Below are 18269 nucleotides of genomic sequence, written 5' to 3'. Positions count from 1 at the left end.
AGGCAGGTGGAAACCGAGGTTTTTCGAGGAAGAGTGCAGTCCTCCTCCGGGACTCGTCTAGCCCAGGCGGCACTCAGGGCTCTGTTCTTACGGACCTTGTGTTCCCTACCGCGTTTGCACACTCTGTGGGTGTGCCTCTACTTGTGCTCGCAGCCTCAGCCCTAGCAAAATGGCTTCCATGGAGCGACTTGGGGGGGGGGTCAGCTCAGGTCCTGGGCAGCTCTGCTTTCTCTCTGTGAGGCTGTCCTTTGTTACTGGTTCAACTTGGCACACTGGTCCTGGGGCCTTATGCACCCCACACTCAACCCCGATATAAGAGATCTGTTTTTATTGGGTAGAACAGAAAAATGATCATATTTTGTGGGAGCATGTAGGTCCCCCAACTTACATTCCACCCGTGTCCAGGCACACTCAGCTGCAGGAGAAGAAAACACAGTTGCAATATCCACCCTTATTTCACCCCTCTTCTCCAGATCTCTTTCCCTCCTTTCTCACCCCAGCCCCCTACCGCGGTTGCCTTTAGGTCTAAGCGTGTGCATGTGGCTCTGGGACCTAGACCCACTGCGGCCCTTGCCTCAATATCCTACTTGAGACTGCCAGCCCAGTAGCCATATATACTGTGTCCTCTCCAAGGTCTCTCTCTCTCCTGGTGAGGCCCATCCAGGGATGGGAAAATGCTTATCAGGGTCTGGACTCCCCAACTTCCTTTCTGAATTCTTCCTCTGACAGTCTGGTCCCCACAGGCCTATTCAGTTCAAACAGTCTCCGGTGTGGTTCTCCTAAGGGATGATGGGAATTTACCCTTCTGCTTGGGAAAGAGGAATCAGGCTGTAGGCTTACTCTCCTTTGTGGCTTGTTAGCATCATGGCTCAGCCTTAATTACTTTTTGAAAGATCTTCCACACAACGCTTGATCTCTCCTAACTGGAGAGCCAGTAAACAGTTATGACCTGGTGGGAAAAGGAGAGAAGCAGAGATTGGTGGCTGCATATACTGCATTGACTCGCATTGCTGGCCCCAGAGTCCAGATCTAAGCAGACTTTCTAGTTAATTAACATCCTCCTACCCCAAATCTTTCTTTCCAGGAAGGCCCAATCAGTCTTCATTCATCCTATTACCTTTTCGATATTGGTATTTTGCTCTTCCAAAACTCACCAGATCATTCATTTTGGCGTTTTGGTAAATCACACTAAACAAAGGTGACCTTGTGAAAACATTTTCTACATCTAGTTCAAGGGTGATGAGACCCTACAAATGACCATGTGTAGGGTATGTGTAGAAAGTTATCTCCTATACCTTTTCCCTACCCCCTAAATTGTTAAAGGTGATATTTTTCTGTTTAGAGAGACCAGAGAACAGAAATAACCCTGTTTTATCACGCCCATCTGGAGAGATGAACATGCCTGCAACCATTGGGAGAAAGGTCAGTTCTTCTGCTCTTACTGCAGACCTTTCCCAAAGAGCTTGTTTTAAAGGTGCCAAATCAATTAGTCTCCCTTGGCATGAGGTTAAGGCCAGGAAGAACACAGTTGAAGAAGATATGTTTAAAATGGTCTTTAGAATGATACTTTGAAGAGGAGGGTGGAGAGAGGCACAGGAATGCCTGCCCAGTGTTTCATGATTATTAAGAAGTCAAAATGAAAACCCAGACAAACAAACAAAAGACTCTGCCTATGTCAGAAATCCCTCCTCACAAGACTGAACTCAGTCTGTATTGTGGCTGCCCAGTTGTAAAAAGTTCTGCCTTTGTTAAAATGAAAACAAGGATGGAAAGGCCAAATTGGGAGCTGGGCTTCTGCTGGACTGCCTGCTTTTAGCCTGCCCATGGAGTTAAACCACGGATCAGTAGGCTTGCATATTCACTATCACTCTAGTAGGCATTTTTTCTTTGTCACCTTTGGGTCAAAACGCCCAGAGATAAGTGCTTTACCTTAGAAAGTGGTTTAGTTTTCTATCACAAACCAGCCATTCAAAGCATGTGTTTTGGAACGAGAGATAAGGGCAGCAGTTCCCCATTCTGCTTGGGCCTCTAGTTAGAGGGCCCCGAGTAGCCACGGGAGGATGGCAGGAGAGCAAGGGCTGACCTTTGGATGCAAATCCAAGCCTTTTATCGGAGGAAAAGTGACAATCATTCCTAGCACACTAGAGAAGCCAAGGCCAAATATTTACTTTTTGTAAAAATCAAACCTTAGCTATCTAAATGCATTTATGCAAAAGAAGGAAAGAACTGGAGACTTTTATGCTGCAGAGTACTTTTTTATTTTAAATGCTGGACTACAGTGAAGAATAACTGTGTGGTTCTTTTTCCTGGGGGAAAATGGGTTGGGCTTGGATGAAAAGTTGGAATTCTGAAATGACTTTGAAGCTTGCTAAAGTTCCCTGACAATACAATCTACTAAACCATATAATGATTTCTAGTAATAGTTACCTGTCAGGGCACCAATTTCTTTTACTGCAGGATTAGCCCATCAGAGTAGATCTGAGTTGGACATTAACTGATTAAAGTCTGCTCAAATATGTTTAATTCTTTAATGTCACTTTCTTAACGGCCTATAAAATAAATTAGTGAAAAAGTATTGACTCACAAAGCCAGCAGATCTGTTGGTAACTATGGTCATATTACAATAGTATTTACCTATCAGAAGGTTGATCTAAATAATAAAGCTAACATTTCCTTTTAAATTGTCAGTGGAAAGATACGTTTATTACAGTGTCCTCCATCAGTGTGGGGGGCGGTTAGGTAAAGTTTAAATGAAAAAGTATGAGCATAGTACACACCACTGATACAAACTACATGGAGCAGTAAATAATTATGCCCTCTGTTACGCTATGTATATTTTATTTACCTGTTTCAGAGGTGAATAATAAACCTAGCTCAACTATGGGAGGAGTTAATAAAGTATTCCAAAAGCATGATCTAACAAAACTTGAGGATAGTTCTGTTTTATTGTTAACCCTTTGCAGGAAATCTTCTGAAGCTGAAAAGAAAAAGGAAAGGGCTTTTGTGTTAGTTGATCCTTGGCTATTCTAGGGCTCAGGTTGGTGTGAAAGGGACGAGGAGGTCACTTGAAATCTCCTTTTATCTGCTCTTATTTTCTCTCTGGATCAGCAACTTTGAATAGACATCATCTAATCGCTCTTAATGGAAAGAAACTATGGGAGCAATGAAATGCCTTTACTCCAGAAGTGAATACATGTGTGTGGATAGCTAACTGAGCTTGCGTAGGACTACATTTCTGCACTCGTATGCTTAAAGATTTTTCAGAGTGCATGGATATATACCTAAAAGTTTCTTCTACACTCTGGGGGCAGGGTTTGGGTGGGTTATTTTGCTTTCACACACACACACCCACATGAGGATTCCCCACCAGGTCCTGGTGATACTTTCAGCTGACTCTTCCTTCAGCTTTTTCTTGCCCTTGCTCTCTGAGATGTCATATTTAAGTCCCCCCAAAGAAAGCAAATAACTGAGAGCACGATGGACAGCTTTTTAGTGAAAACATCTTATTTCCTTTCTGTTTTCAACTGGAAGTCACACTCACGGGAGGATTTCTTTTCAGAGGGTAAAGATTGTGTGACAGGTGAGAGATGATGGGGTAAAGCGAGATCATTACTTTCAATTTCTCCCCAGTATTTTTTCTTTTCGGTCTTTCTTGGAATTAAATTGGTTAAAATACAATAAATAAGTGGAAAACAAGAGCCTGACATTCGGCAACTTAAAAGGTTTTCTTGCTATAGATACATACCTCCAAAACTTTGAAGCTGAGCAACTGATTACAATTTGTTTTGAAATTAGAATTATTCTAGTTAAGTTTCATATGCTAACTAAAATACCACTTAAGTTGTCTTCCTTAAGCATTACATTTATTTTAAAAAGTAGAAACAGTCCACAGCTGAAGTATAAATGGCTATCCAGAAAAGGACATTTGATTTCCAGGACTGAAAGTACTGGGCTTTACCTGCTAAGAAGCTCTCCGCACTCCCCCCCCCACCCCACCATGTTCTTTTAAGTAAGATTCGCATTTCTCCCAGAGCCTGGGTCACTTTGCTGTAAATTCCTGTAGAGGAATACACGGTTACCGGGGCTACAAGTTCCCATCTCAACCTGCCAGCCTCCCTGCCCCCTGCTCCAGACTGCAGAGACCCTTGGCTGTCAGGGCCAGGACCTTGAACCCCTCCTCTCTACCCCAGCCTACAGGAGATCGATGTTCCAAAGTTCGAGGTTGGGAGGGAGAGGATTAATCCCTCTTTAACTCCTCTCCTCAATTCTGAACCCCAACGGATCCGTTTCCTGGTGTTTCCTGGTGTTTCCTAGTGAATAGGAGGGTAGGAGCCGCCCTGTCTAATAAAGATTAAATTAAGTAGAAGAATCCCAGCCGCTGGATATTTGGAAGCTCCGGTGGGGCGTCAAACCGACGTTTAACACATTTTTTCCACTCACTGTGCACGAGTATTGGATTCATTGGGCTTAACTTTAGAAAGGAAAGAAGAAAAAAAAATAAGAAGGAAAGAAAAGAAAAGAAAAAAGAAAGAAAGGAAAAAGTCAAGGAGAAACCCCAGTATCAAGGGTGAATTGATTGTGTTCAGAGAGGCTGAAAGCAGGAGCAGGGCTTCCTGACTTTTCTAGTCTTTTCTTTCTCCGAACTCCTCCAAGAATTGGAGGCTCCCTCTCCCCAGTGAGGGCTCAGAATTTTGTTGTTTTGGTGGGTTTGAGTCCACATTTATCCGTTAGGGACAGTTGGGTGGCTCAGGGTCAGGACTGGGCATGCGGGAGGAAAGGTGAGCTCAGGACGTAGTCACCTCTTCTGTGCTTACTTTTAACCAAGGTTTTGGTAGCACGCACTGAGCAATTTTTTTCAGTTACTGCCCAGTAGGAGAAACAGTGGCTTTTTCTGTCTACCGCGTTCAGCAAGGTGGACACTGACCTTGAAGCTGAGGCAGCTAGGCACTCCCTCCCCTGGGAATCATTCCGGCTCCAAAATGTTGGCCTCTCACTCCCACCTGCTTCTCTAGTTCCAGGGTGCAGTCTGGAGGGGCAAAAGGCAAGTCCCTTCGTGCCAATGCCTCGTTCCTGCAAATACAACACTGAATAAATTAACCTCAAACTAGCTAGTTGGGGTGTAGTAGTTTAGCAGGACTAATTGCAGACAATGGAGCTGAAATGACTTTTCCAATTAGCTGCTGGTTGGAGTTTAGTTGGAGGAACTGTCAGCTCCAACGATGGGTAATTGCTTTATTGCTCACAAAACTATCATCTATTTAGAACATATGTGCTAATTACTCTGGTTGGGCGTAGAAAAAGAGACCATAAATCTAATAGCACTTAAAAAAGTCTATGGTGCTTGTAAGCAACCCTAGCCCAGGTTGGGGTGATGGATGGCTGTCTTTCAGAAAGGCTAGGGTTTTGGAATGGAAGCACCGACTGAATGCTCTGGTCAAATCGTGTGCATGAGAGCGAGGGATCAGCGCAGCTGTGCCGAGGTTATAAATCACTGTCATCAAAACCAGTCCCCTCTTTCGCTGCACACTTCTTTTTTTCATTTTCGCAAAAGATTATTTTAGAAATCTTTTAATTGGATTATGCTGGGAAATTAATCTCCTTTAGCCTTGGCTAAATTTATTGTGGTCACTGTCGGGAGGAAAGCCCTGTAACTGCAGTGAGGGCCACGTCCCCTATTCCCTCCTAACTTTAGCCCTTGGGGCCTCCCAGCTGCGTGCGACAGCCTTGCCCCAAGTCCTAGGGAGTGATTGGGGGTGAGAAAGAGTGGAAAGACGCGTCTGTGCGGAAGCCCTCGGCTGTCCCTAGTGAACCCCTTTGTCCTAAATGCGACGTTTCTGTCCCGGATTCCCTAGTTCCGTATCCAGCATCCCTATACAACACTGCGCTTTCCTCCACAAGGGGGTCTGGGATTCCGGGGGTCTGCTACCGCAAGGAGGAAGGAGGCTACAGTGGCGGGAAGAGGAGGTGAGGTTTGCCGGAGGAGGGCTGCCAGCCAAACTCATTATTCTGTCCTCTTGTCTTCCACGCCCCTCTTCTGGCGGGGAGCTCGGGCTTTGCGAACATTCTCCACTCTACTTCTCCGCGCGAAAACGCATGGCTCGTTTTTGGGCGTTTTCCCTGGCACAACTCCGGACACACTTCCCCCTGACGTGCACAACGCTTGAGGTCCGAGAGCTAGGGCCCTCCCGGTTCTTCCAGGCTCCAGGCGCACTAGCGCAACGTAGGCTGGGGACCTCCCTTCCAGTCCCCAGTCCCGTAGCTGCAAGTGCTTAGCCTCGTCCAGCGCTGCTCGGGCAGCTGCTGAAGCTGCGGGGCTGGCCCCGCCGGCCGTTTATCTCTGCGGGAGATGACAACATCTGCCTGAAAGTGTATACCTACTTTTGCAGCTCAATTTAGTTCCTAAAAGCAGCCGTCGGAGGTGTAGTTAATTGATGGGGATAAAGGCGCAATGACTTGACGGGGAGACGCCAATGATCCTTTAATATACTTTAAAAAGAACAACCACCACCCCAAACGTCGGCGAGACATTGCTAGGTGGGAGTAGAAGACGCAGATCTGGATGCCGGAAAAGCGGCGCTTGTGTCGTTTGTATTTAGAGGCTTCAGTAAGGGCTGAGCCCTGGCTCTCAGGGCTGGGGCACCTGGGAGCCACCAGGGCGCGCAGCTCGGGCTGTCAAGGGGTTGTCGTGTGGCCCCGGAGAGCGGGGCGTGACAAGGACCCGGGAGAGCTCGGGATGACAAGTGACCGGATCGAAGGGGAGTGGTGGGGGTGGTGGTGGGGAGCCTTGGCCGCTATTACCTGGGCTCTGTCACTCTATCAGTCCTTCCTCTGCGCGGAACTGGGTCCCCATACGGCAAGCAGTTTGTTCTGCGCTCTTTAGAGTCACCCCTCGTCCAGCATGAGCGAAGTGGTCAAGTGGCCGAGCTCGGCGGGAACTCCCGGGGTTCAGCTGTCTGAAGAACCTCAGAGGGACCCCAGGACCAGGAGAGAAAGACAAGTGCCTCTGTGTGTGTGTGTTGCCCCAAACCGCAGAGTCAAAGCACGTGGCCATATTTTTACCGGGTTTGCCCAGAGTCCTGGAGCCGGGCGTCCCGGGGATTTAGCAGCCCTGGGTCCCGCCGCCGGGTCAGAGCAGCTCTTGCGCACCACCTTTCCCAGACTTCTGCCCACACTTTCTCCCCAACACCTTGCCGTTCTCTCGCCTGTTTTCTCTTTGCTCAGTTCTGGTTTAGTCTCCAGAGGGTCAAGATTGTATTACACTGAGCAAGCCCCCAACTTAGGTTCCCTCAGGCACTAAAATGAAAAAACAAAAAATCCAGATCGCCTTTTCCGTTTGTGAGGGGGAACGCCCTTCAGGTGCGGGCGGTTGTGTTCCTAGCAGATTTTGCGAGTATCCTGTTTTACTCTTTGGAGGATAACCTTGATGCTTCAGGTTTGAGCTCCCTCTGGAATCGGAAGGAGAAACAACTCCTCCAATCCTTGTCCAGATTTTATTATATTGAGAGATCGCAGGTGTTTCGGCGGCTGCTATTGTCTGCCTTCCTCCCTGAGCCCACATACCAGGGATGAAAGAGTCCCAGGAAAGTTAATTTCCCCAAACCCTCTTGCGGAGAAGGCATACGTTGTCGCGGGCGAAGCTTTTAGGTCAAAGATTTGAAGAAGTGTAATTAAGAGTCCCAACTCCCAGAGTGTGCCTGTCTCGGTATGGTTCTGTCCTTCCACCGTGACTGTCTAACCTCATCTAGTGTGGTTCTGCCCTCTGCGATGTCGAGGAAATCAAGGCTCACTGTCGCTTGGCTCTCGACCCCCCACCCTTGCCCCTCCGTCTTCCCTATCAGGGAAGTACTCCAAGGCCCTGGTCTCCAAGATCCTTGGGCGTTTCGGAGTCAGGGACAGGGTCCCAGGTGCAGGTTCACGCCCTGGCCGGCGACTCTCGCTCAGGAGCTCCCTGCCCAGGATGAAGTCTGTGACCTGGCGGCAGGTCCCTGAGGCTTTCCTGAAGGCCTGCTGCCTCAGGACTGCCAGGGTCTTGAACTGCCTGTGGCGGCCTCTTGTCCTCCCAAGCCGTCGGATCACACCTGAGCGGTGTGGGCCCTGAGGGCGGCCAGGAGGCATTTGGCCCAAGTCCGCGCCATCCGCGTCCCAGTCAAGGGCCCTTACACCCTTGTGTCTCCTCACATTTCTCACCCCACAAGGGCGCTCCCTTGCGAACGAATCCTGCACTCTGCGAACCAGGCTCCCTTGGAGGGCCCCGGGGCCCCTCCCACTGCTTCCCTCGGTGCCCGGGATCCTTAGCCCTGACAACGGCCCCGGCGGGAGCAGTTCCCGGAAGCGAGGCCCACATCCGGGCACGAAGCCTCGCTCGCAGGGTTGGCTTCCGGGCGCTCGACGCAAGTGAGTCTCTTCGCGCGGCGAGGGTCCCGGGCCGGGGGATCCGCTTGCCGGGACCTCGCCAGAGGGCAAGGGTCGCGCTCTCGCCGGTGCTGAAGGTCCCTACCCCGAGAGCTGGCCGGAGTGACAAAGTCTTGGGCCGGTGCGGGGTAAGATTTAAGAAGGAAACCAGGCTCAACCCGCGAAATGGCGCACGCTGCGGAACCCTAGGCCCACGCCCTCGGTCGGCGCTGGCAGTTTGCGTCCCAGGGTCGGTGCAGCAAACTTCCTTGGTATGGGCCAGAGGGAGTGTGAGCCGGCTTTTGGCTCAACTTTGTAAAGTTCAGAGACTCACGGTCGAAAGAGACCGCCTTGGCAGTCGTCCCCATTACGCTTTTTGCCTTCCCTGGCTAGAGCGCTCTGAGCCTTTGCGGTGTTCCCGTGCTCCGGAGCTGTCTGACAGTTGGCCCTGCCTTGGGCACCTAGTCCTCTTCAGGTGTTGGGCTGAGAGGGGGTAAGGAGCAAGGCTTGGGGCGTGGCTAGGAAACCTCAAACCCGGTTTTCTAGTTTAAGGAGGAGCTCGGTCTTAAAAAGCTGAAAAGTCAGTGGGAGTTAACTTTGTGGCCTTCGGCATTTTTGAAAACATCTATCTACAAGGCGGGAACTACACAGAAAAACCGTTGTGTAGTTCTTAAAAAAATTTTGGGGGGGGACCGTATCTGGAGAGCTTTCCCAGAGATTGTTTTATAATCTCGCAAATTAGAGAGTTGGTATGTATCTTGCCATCAGTACACTGAATAGTATGTTCCTTCAGACAGGGATTGAGAAACGGAAATACCACCACCCTCCAGCCAAACTTGTGAGGACTGATTGCAGGGGAACTGGTGCTCCAGATGTTGCACTAGAGGCGCTGCAAGTGTGAGCAGGTAATGTGGAGAAGAGTGACATTGTTAACAGAAAGTATCTAATTAACAGTGACTTCATTTGATTGGAAGGATGAAAAAGCCTTTTTAAATCAATCCAGATTCACTGGCCTAAACTCAGCCAATTTATGAATATGGAGCCTGACTGGGCTCTGCTTTCTTTCAAAGATGTCATCTTAGGGGTAATAGCATAGGTGAAGTCATTTGGTTACACTGTGGAAACTTTTATAGTGCCTTCCTTGGGAATTTAATTCAGTGCTTCTTCATTTTATTAGGAACAGACTGACTCCATCAACTCTGCTCTCCCTGTTTAGAGGCAGGACTGCTTGAAGCAATTAGGTTCACCAATTAGCATACTTTTACTGACCCCAGCAGCAGCACCACTCCTTAGATTATCCATTTCTTCAAAGTCAGGGAAAAGCTGGAGGACAACATGCTTCCCAGGTGTCTACGGGGGGAAAATAAGCCCACAAGCAGGGTAGCACAGCTGTGCAAAAAGCTTTCTAATAGTCCCCAAGTGTTTCAGCAACTTTGGTGGATTTTTCTCCCCTTTTCTGATTCTGGATCCTATAATACCTCCTTACTTTCACATAGCCTTTAAAGCCTGTCTCCTTTGGTTGTATTTTGGCAGAGTTGCTTTTGAGTTCTCTCCCTTCTTTTATGTACACCTGCATGCTAATGAAGCTGTGGACAGTGTTAGGGTCCAGAGAGGGAAATCACTGAAGGCTCCTTTAAAGTCTGTTAGGTGACACGGTAAGGGCTCAGGTCTTTGGGTGTGTGTGTGTGTGTATGTGCATGTGTATGTTTTTGCATGGGTACATGCCTCAGAACCTGTGAAGAGAGGCCAGAGGGTGGAAATTGGGAGATAAATCATTGCTTTCCCTAATTTTGAAGGTGTACCTGTAAGGCTTTGCTGCAGTTCTTCACTGTAACCTCAATCAGTTGGTGGCCGGCATCTTTAGTAAAAGCAAATGTCTGGAGCTCAAAGCAGTCTGGGAAAGAAGGAGCTTTGCTCTTTGCACTATCATATGTAGTGAAGGGATTACATTTACATAGCCATTGTCTCTCTCTCCCCTAAAATATATATTCCTCTGTAAGATTTTACTAGATTGAATTGCTGACAGTTCATCAGTAGCAGCAACAATGTAATATCCTAACCTTATTAAATCAATAAATACTAGATCCATGTATTGAATTAAAAATGTATCAGCATGGCCAGGAATTGCAATCATATGGCTGTGGACTGCAGAATCAAAGATGCCACTCAAAAATTGACGAGGTAGCATTTATTTAACCTTTTTCTATTTTGCATCTGTGATTAGATATTCCGGGTTTTAACATTTCAGGGACCATTCTGACAGGTTTTTTGTTTTGTTTTATTTCTTGGAAATTCTTTTCTTTCACCTCTCACATTTTTTTATTATGTTATGTTAATCACCATACATTACATCATTAGTTTTTGATGTAGTGTTCCACGATTCATTGTTTGTGCATAACACCCAGTGCTCCACGCAGAATGTTCCCTCTTTAATACCCATCACCAGGCTAACCCATCCCCCCACCCCCTCCCCTCTAGAACCCTCAGTTTGTTTTTCAGAGTGCATCGTCTCTCATGGTTCATCTCCCCCTCTGATTTACTCCCCTTCATTCTTCCCCTCCTGCTATCTTCTTCTTCTTCTTCTTTTTTTTTTTTTTAACATATATTGCATTATTTGTTTCAGGGGTACAGATCTGTGATTCAACAGTCTTGCACAATTCACAGCGCTCACCATAGCAGATACTCTCCCCAATGTCTGTCACCCAGCCACCCAATCCCTCCCACCCCCCACCACTCCGGCAACCCTCAGTTTGTTTCCTGAGATTAAGAATTCCTCATATCAGTTTCACATCTCACATTTAACCACAAAAATGATACATGTTTAACAATAGTAATATACTGTGGCTTTATTTTTCTTGTCCTTAGTTTTCATCTAGGAAGTATAATTCCACTCATAATACATTACTCTAGTAAGACACTCAGGTGCAGAAGTTTCTACTTGGCATAAATAAATTTAGATGTTCTTTTGTATATGTAAATAAATATACTCAGTGTGACTGTATTGCTGTACATTGATATACATTTATTTTTTAAAAAGACACCACTTTTGATTTTATCTTTCAGCATTGTCAATGATAATTGAAAGCTAAAGAACTGTTTATTATTTCAAAACAAGTTATTTGTAATCTGATTTGCTGTTGAAACTTATGTGGCTAGAGATGAAATTAAAATTTTCAAGTCTTTAAAACTAACAGACTACTTAGAAAGTTACGTGTATTGTGAATGGTTACATTTTATGTGTGAAAAAAATAGTTCATATGAAGTTTACCAGGAATTGGTTAATTAAGTTGTAGATTAGTGGCTGAATTTTAGAGTTAGTCCCTACTGAAAACAAGGAATGTGTTTAAGACCTGGAATTTTAATGGAAAAAGTAATATTACTCTAGCCAGGTATTTGTTTATACTGATTAATGATGCTAATTATTTAAAAACATTCAGCCCTTTTGATGTCAGCTAGCATATTTGTGGTACTGAATTCTGAAGATAAAGTCATTGGGCCTTGGGTTCACTACACTGTGAAAGAAAAAACCTTTATTTGACGAAATAGGCAATCAACTGAAATCTATCCTCTTTAAATAAACTGATTCCTTAGTATTTTCCCAGTGTTGGTGTAAGTTGTTGTCTGTGATGTCCCCCAGGGCTCTTTCCTCTGCTCTCTGATTTGGTATATAAAAGCAGCTCTGAATGATGGATTACTGTGTCATTGCAGCCTGCGAAGGATTAATTTGTTTCATTGATTTCTCTTTAGGCAGATTGCCAGAATTTGCTGCTTCCCACCTTTCCTCAAGACTTCTAGAAGTAATAGACAGTAATAGCCTAAGACAAATCAGCTCCTTTTTGTAAAAATAGAATCATGAAACCAGGAATCCTAATAAGAGAGCTTTGGCAAACTTTTTATTGGCATATTGGGAAGAGCAATTAATAGGCTACTTTATCTGGTTTAGAAGTAGTTTGAATTGAAAAATTTCTTTGGCTTGGTGACTTAAAACACATCATATTAATAGTTCCTAAGTAAGCATTTATAATATTTTTACCATAAACATTTTCTCAAATTTGTAGTATCTTATTTAACTCAGGAAAAGATGTGTTGTTTATGTGATTGACAAACACTTTTCTTTATATGCCAGATTTTAGGATCAAATAATATGGCAACATAACTTTAAGTCAATTTACTTATAAATATTTATAGTATTATTTGATGCAAAGAATTTTTAGAAACTTTGGACAAGGAGTATTAGAGGATAGAAAGAGAATTGTTTAATTGTTTGAAGAAAATATAACTTTGTGACTAAAGGACTGGTATTTGCTCATAATAATTTTGCAAAAGTTAAAAATGACATTTTGTACATTTTCTCTAAGCCTTTTTCCTCCAAGCATTTACATGTTTTATTTATACATATATAGATAGATACCCCTTTATATCCTGCTTTTTCACTTGGTATTACACAGTGAAAAATTTCCTGTATAATTAAAATTATTATTAAAGTCATTTATATTGACTGTTTAATGTTTTAACATGTATATTTTAATTAATCACTGTTCTATTGGAGAGTTAGATTTCTAACTTTCCATTATTGTAAATAAAGTTATAATGAATGACATTTTAAATAAATCTTACTCATCCCTGTGGTTATTTCCTTACAATACATTATTACAAAAGAATTTACTTGGATGAGAGTATAGACTGTTTTTTTAAGGTTCTTGATATCAATTGCCAGATTGTTTTCCAGAAAGGTTTTTCCAGTTTATACTGGTACTGTTTAAAAACTGTCTCTGTAGAGGCAGCAGCATTCTCATTTATGTTACACAAGCAAAGAAAACAGAATGACACTCTTTCCTTGTCTTCTGAAAGTAGTGGCAGCATTTTGCATATACTTAGTCTCTCAGAAGTATTTTCTCAACTGCAGATGTGAAATAGGCTGGTTATACAAGTCTATTTGTTTCCCTTCTGTAGTGCTGAAAATTATATTGATTTAATGATCTAAGTTATACTTTTTATGCAATTAGTTGTGTAGTAAAAACTAATATTGTCATGTGCTAATGTCTTTTTTCCTCTATTGTGCTATGATAGTAGTCCATGCAATATCAGCAAGTTTATGCTCTTCCTGTGCTTTGCTGAAAGGAAAAAGGAACATCTGTTTCCATTATATATCTGCATCATAATGATAACAATTAAATAGCTTTTATGGTAGTATACAGTAAATATATTTTGCTGAATGACCTATACTTTCTTGTTGGAAAATTTCAGAGATTTCAGAGGCACTTAGTTTTTACAGGTAGGTTCCATGTAGAGGTTTAGAAAGGGCTTTGGTTACTTTAGGTAAATCACTGTAGTCTTAGTATAAACAAACAAAGAACCCTGAAGATTAAACTCTACGCTATCAGATGTGACTCTTGAAAGTATTTTTCTTAGGCAGATGTTTAGAGTACAAATTATTAGGTACCTCAGTGTTCTTAAGTGGCTTAATCATGCTACTAATAATAGAGTTCATTTTGTGTTTTGTGCTATTTGTATACTTTTAATATTTTACTAAGCTGGAAATTGGAAATAGTTTTATATGTATGTGTGTGTGTATATATACTCACACACGTATAAATATATTTACAGCCCAGTGCTCTTTTTTTTGTGTGTGTTATATTAGGGGAGCATTGTCATATTTACCTTTTAAGCTCAGCAGGAGAATGTTTGAAACCCATGCACTATTTCCATTGACCTTTAATATTCCAGAGAAATGTTTTCATTTATTTCATTCAGCTTTTGGTTAAAGATGTTTTAGTTGTTACTTAAAAAAATGATTAGAAAGTATTTCAGACAAAATGTGGTATATAAAGAAAAATAAACAGCCCTGTACTCCAGACTCAATTTGAGAAATAAAATGTTACCAGTGCACTTGAACCTCTTCCTGGTCGTATTCCCTTAAGACTTCTTTTTTTTTTTTTTTAAGATTTTATTTATTTATTTGACAGAGAGACAGAGCCACAGAGCACAAGTGGGGTGGGGGGCATGGCAGAGGGAGAGGGAGAAGCAGGCTCTCTGCTGAGCAGGGAGCCCAATGTGGGGCTTGACATGGGGCTCCATCCCAGGCCCCCGGGATCATGACATGAGCCAAAGGCAGACGCTTAACCGATTGAGCTGCCCAGGCACCCTCCCTTAAGGCTTCTTGAAGAGATGATCAGCATCCTAAATTTGATGATTATCTTTTTTGTATATTTTTCTTTTATGTATTTTCTTTAACATGTCAAAAAACTTGATGTAGTGATTTGTCCTTTTAAATAAATTTAAAGTGTTGGACCTATGAAGGCTGTTGGAACTTTTTAGTCTAATCACCTGTGAATGGTCATGTTTCTCTGGTTTACTGTCCTCATCTGTAAGTTGTGTATAGATCCACATGTTCTTTGATGTCCGTCTAGCCATAATTAAAGTTTTTTGATTACCTCTTATTTTCCATATGAGATAAAATATAACAAAAGACAAAGGCTCAGAGAAGTTTAAGTAACTTACCCAAGACCATGTAGTAAATCCAGAGCCAGGAATAAAGCTCAGTTCTGACTTCAATTCAAATCACTCTTTTCTTCAGTCCACATTGTCATCTTTGGGCACTGGCTGACTGACCACTTTGGTAGTCTGTGATTAAAGACCATCTGCAGGCTTGTTAAACTTTGTGATTGTTGTGTGCAGGAGAGACTTTTAGAATATATATATATTTTTTTCTGTAGGGAAAAACATTGAAGCCTTATCAGCCTGAAAGCTACTTATGGAATGAGAAGACTATGTGTCCTGCAGAGCCGTAGTTTTCTTCCTTATTTTCTGGACTTCCCTGGAAAAAATGATAGTTTGGGTACAAGGAAGCTTTCTATAGGTTTCTTACCATGTAGTCAGTTTTCTGATCTCTCCTGATAACTGGATCAGGACAATAGGGTGGGCTTAAATTTAAGTGTCTTTTTACATGTACGTGTATCTATTTTTCAGTATATTTTGGCAGTCAAGATTTTGACAAATTGCTTTTTTTTTTTTTTTGTAGCTTGTACTATGGTCAAATCACAAATGACTTTGTATTTGAAAATGAGTTTGTTTCTTGTTTCTATTTAGCAACCAACTTACCAGAGCACTAAAGTGAGAATAGCACAAATAGAATAATGTGGAAACATGTTTTTAAAATCTCTTTGGAGAAAAACCCTATTCTAAAAATGGCAACCTAGAATTACATGCATGTACGTTCTCTTTCAGGTTTTTACTCTAACAAATTTAATTCATTCTTAGTTGAGATGAGTAAGCTTGAGTCATAATATTCGCACAGTGCCATGCCTCTCCTATGAAAAAATATCAATATAACTAGAGATGGAATTAATGTATCCTATTGTAAAACTATCTTTTCCCAAAATGTGTTGCCTCAAGACCAAAACCTTTGTTTAATAAATTATTTGCTTCCTTCTATAAATACATACTAAGAAACTTGTGATAGTAGTAATCATTTTTTTAAGGGAAGATGAAGCTACTAATAGTAGCTTTGTCAATGCTATAAATATTCTCAAGGTAGTTTTGTTTTAACAAGCAAACCAGGTAACACATTTTTCTCTATTTTAGGTCAATTATCCTATGTATTCAGCAGCTTCTAGTAGGAATTTTTCCCTAGCATATTAGTTTGGGGAGGAGAGACCCAGTGTGATCAGATATCAACATTCAGTACACCTTTTATTTAGCATTGCTTTATTTGCTCACATTCACTAAATAAGATTTCTTTCATTTCTGTAGCATTTCTGTCTGGAGAGAAAGCTGTGTATGTGTCTGTGTGTCTGTCTGCCTGCCTGCCTTTGTAAATATTTCAAAGGCATTTCTTATCTAGTTGAAAGTTCTGGTGAACATCTGTAATGTGTAATATAAGGAATATTCTATACTGGTTAAATTTCCCCTTGTTGCTTCTAGCGGGTAGGTGAAACTCAACAGAAAAGGTGTGGGTAGGGGAAACTAGCCCCTGACTAACTTATTTTCTCCTTGGCCATAATATGAATCTGGACAGTAGTGGTGAGAATAAGGAATCTTAACCACCAGACCAGCAATGCTAAAACCAGAGAGACCCCAGTGAGACACAACAATCTATAGCCCATATATATTATTTTACTCTCTTAGTTATATAGCTTTTTTAAGAAAGGTGATGTGTTGTTTACAGAAACATCTGAATATGGTTAAAAAAAGGTGTGTGTATGTGTATATGTATATAGTGTATTTTTGCCATATATACTACCAGGATTATAGGTGCTTAAATATCTGCACTGTTTCTACTCAGTCCTTAATGACTTCACTTTAGACCACATTGAGATTATTTCAAAACTAGCGTTGGCTATGTATTTTCTATTGACACAGCCGATACATAATTTCCTGATGTGATCTCGGAATTTTTATAGCATTACACATGAACATGTTTTTATAGCTCACCAAAGTTTATTAAAAGATGCTGAAAATAATTACCATTTGCCTGTCACACAAGGAAAGGTGGGTTGTTGATATATTTGCTAACAAATTTGACCAATGTAGACAGCGGTTTTTGATAAAAAGGTTAAAAAATACTTCTATTCTCCGTATAATAGTTACAGTCTTTTTGGACTTAATTATGTAGTTTCTTCTATCTCTTTATATAGGTATAAGTTTCAATTTATAAGTATTGCAATAAACAAAGTATAATTTGTATTTTGTGTAGAGTGTTCTCATGAGATAATAAGATCCTTTTGAACTTTGGGGATTGATTGGGTTTTGCATTATTTATACATTTCTCAAAACAAATATACAAATTCCAAAATAAGTCCCTTTTTATTTAGTTACATTTTTGAGATGCGTATTTTATAAGATTTATATTTAAAAAAAGACAAAAACATATCAGTAATATCTGGTAGAGGATTACATTGTATTATGCTATACATTTAGACTCAGTCTCATGTCAGTCTAAGTTGTAAAGGTAGTTGTTTTGGACTGGCTAGAACTAGAATAAGGGAGTGGTATTATAGAGCTTTGAAAGCAACATACTGACCGATGTCTGTGACAGAGCCAAAAGTCACCAAGATCCTATTTCTATTTTAGTTCCAATATTAATACTTTTAAATGTGTTTTGAATTTTTTATTTTTTTAAAAGATTTTATTTATTTGTCAGAGAGAGAGAGAGAGCACAAGCAGGGGTAATGGGAGAGAGAGAAGCAGGCTCCCTGCTGAGCAAGGAGCCTGGACGCCTGGGTGGCTCAGTCGTTAGGAGTCTGCCTTCGGCTCGGGTCATGATCCCAGGGTCCTGGGATCGAGTCCCACAACGGGCTCCTTGCTCAGTGAGGAGCCTGCTTCTCCCTCTCCCTCTACTGCTTCCCCTGCTTGTGCTCTCTCTCTCTCTCTCTCTCTCTGACAAATAAATAAATAAAAATCTTAAAAGAAAAAAAAAAGGAGCCTGATGCGGGACTCAATCCCAAGACCCTGGGATCATGACCTGAGCTGGTCAGATGCTTAACCGACTGAGCCACCCATGCGTCCCTGTGTTTTGAATTTTGACAAATAGTTTTAAAATTCCAAAAGGTCCTGCATTTTATAGTAAGGAACTGGCCAAAGGCTGTATTTTTATATATAGTGTGTATGATGGAGAGTTTTGTTCTTACATAAACTTGCCTAATAGTTATCCTACCCAAGAGAAGTGTAAAAAATCCTTAATTTATGAATTTTACATTTTATGTAAATAGTAAAACCTTCTTATTATATGCTAAGCATATTTTATATATTATTTAATCAGTTTATATAGGATATAAAGTTCTCATTTTACTGGTGAAGAATTTGAGGCTCAAATGTGGTTAAGTAACTTGCTCAGTCAAGTCACATAGAAGGTGAGTAACACAGCAAGGATTTGACAT

At 42.2% G+C, this 18269-nt stretch overlaps 2 long non-coding RNA genes across 7 annotated transcripts in view; one reads left to right on the top strand and one right to left on the bottom strand.

The window, feature by feature from the left end:
* Window positions 1-383: 383 nt before the first annotated feature.
* On the bottom strand, window positions 384-8328 carry LOC113928909. 2 transcript variants are annotated; one of them, XR_003522003.1, is made up of 3 exons: window positions 8188-8328; window positions 4925-5070; window positions 384-949 (listed from the first exon to the last, which is right to left on the bottom strand). It is a non-coding gene; the product is annotated as an uncharacterized LOC113928909 (long non-coding RNA). The 2 variants fall into 2 exon arrangements; XR_003522004.1 differs by having other exon boundaries at window positions 8179-8302.
* Window positions 8277-18269, top strand: part of LOC113928907 — a 134848-nt gene continuing 124855 nt past the window's right edge. For 4 of the 5 annotated variants that reach the window (XR_003521997.2, XR_003522000.2, XR_003521998.2 and 1 more), the window contains exons 1-2: window positions 8405-8540; window positions 9185-9296. This is a non-coding gene — a long non-coding RNA (uncharacterized LOC113928907). The other variant, XR_003522002.2, reaches the window with a different exon arrangement.

The sequence above is a fragment of the Zalophus californianus genome, chromosome 5, assembly GCF_009762305.2.
Source record: "Zalophus californianus isolate mZalCal1 chromosome 5, mZalCal1.pri.v2, whole genome shotgun sequence".
Taxonomy (NCBI): Eukaryota; Metazoa; Chordata; class Mammalia; order Carnivora; family Otariidae; genus Zalophus; species Zalophus californianus.
Note: the sequence above shows the minus strand (reverse complement) of the source record. Positions and strands in the feature narration are given on the sequence as shown.